Genomic DNA, 2,303 nt, shown 5'->3' with positions numbered 1-2,303 from the left:
GACTGGTAAGTCAGCTAAAGAACATTTCAGATTTCATTTTGTAAAATATTTTGTGAACTTGTTATTTTTCTGTATGTTTTGTGAACTTGTAGAACAGTGCAAAACATAGAAATGAAACCAACCGATGAAATGTGACAGCAAAGTAGATGCAGATGGTAAACCCATGCTTTTATTTTCATTCACATTCGTACCCTAACCGTAACAGAATGGCAGTACGCATGTGCGAAAAGCAAAAAACAAATACGAATAATTAAATGAAAATGACCCTGGAGATATCTTGGGGACTAAATGTAGTAGAAGTAAAACTACTGAAAATAACATAATAAGCCAGGATATCTGTTAAATCCCTAATCCAAGTTTCAGGGCCTATTTAATTTAACTACAGATATCCTGGCTTAATATATCCTGGATCAGAGATTAATCGGTTTCATGAAAGCTGGTGCTAAATATAGGTTATGATTTGTTCTGTTTTATCTTTGTCCTAGAATTGCCACAGTGTTTTTTAAAGAAGTTCGCTGATGGATTCCCTGAAGACTGGAAAATGTTGTATGATAAATTCATGTCAGAATCAATAAAGTAAGTTGAATTCAGTCCATTACATGTGGGGGAGGATGTTTTGTGTGATGTTCTATATTGGCAGAATCGGCTTTATTTGCTTTCGTCTATGTGCTAAGAGCCATTTCACCATACAAGGTAAATTAATTAGATGATTAATTTCTAATCAATGGAGCAATATATCTCGCCAACTAGTTACATCATGACAAAATAACTACACAACCCAAATCTCGATCGAAGTGTCCTGCTTCAGCATGTGTTAATGATGTGCAATTTCTGTCACAAATATTTTTTATTTTTATCATCCAGCTTGGAAACAGATGGCAAAGTCGTCAAGAGACGTTCAGAGAAAGCTGTCACCAACCATTCTGTGAAACGTCAGAGGCGGAATGTTAGCAGCACATGTAAGTATAGCATGGCAAAATAAAATCTAGTTGAAATGTGGCATGCTTAAATAAAAGGCCAAATTCAGGAATTAGTGTTGCTGAGCCTGTTTATAATAGGGCCTTGTACACAACAATTCCATGTTGCAGTACAAAATAGTCACACAGTAAAACATACACTACTGTGGTCCTCAAACATTTTCATGTCAAGGACTCCCTAACCACTGTTATACAGTATGTAGCACATCCCCCACCCCCCCCCCCCCCCTTCAACCTCCCAAATGTTGGACTTCCCCTTTTTTCTGTTCCCTTCCAGTTACTGCCCACAACCACTACAAAACACTGGTGTTGGCCTACAAGTCCTCACAATTATCCAATATCTTAAAATAACAAGTTTGAGATTTGTAACAAAGCAAAAAGGTGTGGATATTTAAAAAGGCACTACTGTAATGTAGATGTCTGTTTGATTAGTTAGTTTAATTAATAGTTGGAAATGGGAATTTCATAATGTGACTGCTCTGTATTTAACACAGAACTGCCCCCTAGTGGTGTAACATCTGGAGGCATGTAGGGAGATTGGAGTCGGTGTGGAAGTTGTAATTGATTATTTTCTAGATTAGGATGTCTGAAGGGTGTTACTTTTTACAATTTTAACACAATTGTGGTGAGGACTGTTCCCTCTAGTTTGAACTGGTTGGTATTCTGACAAACGTCTTTTGAAGTAAACGTAATGTATGGAGGTGAGAGGGGTAGGTGCTACCCCATACAATATTGCACTATGTAAGGATATACTAGCCTGTGTAGGCCTATATCCTTACAGACTAAGCAAACGGGTTCTGTTGAGAAATGGGCTTTTTCAGTAGACATGCATGCATGCATTTGGAGGAACGGCCACGAAATAATATTTTTAAAGCATGTTTGGACAGATGCTACGTACATAATGTTTATCTGGTGACCTAGCTTCTTTGAGGCATTACATTGTTCTCTTTGCATTTCTATTTTCTGTTCTCCAGATGTCTCCTCACTCTCCTGTACTCCTACGTCCTCTGCGAAGACCGGTAATGTGTCCCGAAGTGGCCATGATAAAGACCCCTCTAGATTATTGGAGAGGTGGGTGGGTCATCGTGGGCAAAGACAAGAACGTCACAATTTATGATTCCTTTAATACAACCATCTGTCTTCCAGTAAGCTAATTACTAATTAACCTTGACAATTGACATTGAACAGTAACACACGTTGCTCTTTAATGTTACATGCTTGATGTAATTGACTTATTTTACGTAGTCAGGTAATGTCAGATGTTGGGTGCATTTTTAAGGCATTTTTAATGCTTCATTAGCCAAAACTGCATATTGTCAGCTGAAT

The 2,303-nt window shown here is 37.8% G+C and overlaps 1 long non-coding RNA gene across 1 annotated transcript; it reads left to right on the top strand.

Annotated features, from left to right (window-relative positions):
- The first annotated feature begins 499 nt into the window (after positions 1–499).
- LOC310877414 lies at positions 500–2,065 on the top strand. The gene is made up of 3 exons (XR_014570807.1): positions 500–576; positions 865–959; positions 1,952–2,065. It is a non-coding gene; the product is annotated as an uncharacterized lncRNA (long non-coding RNA).
- Positions 2,066–2,303: the final 238 nt, after the last annotated feature.

This window comes from Protomyctophum parallelum, assembly GCF_964188405.1.
Source record: "Protomyctophum parallelum genome assembly, chromosome: 20".
In the NCBI taxonomy this organism is placed as follows: domain Eukaryota; kingdom Metazoa; phylum Chordata; class Actinopteri; order Myctophiformes; family Myctophidae; genus Protomyctophum; species Protomyctophum parallelum.
This window is presented reverse-complemented; position numbering and strand designations above follow the sequence as displayed.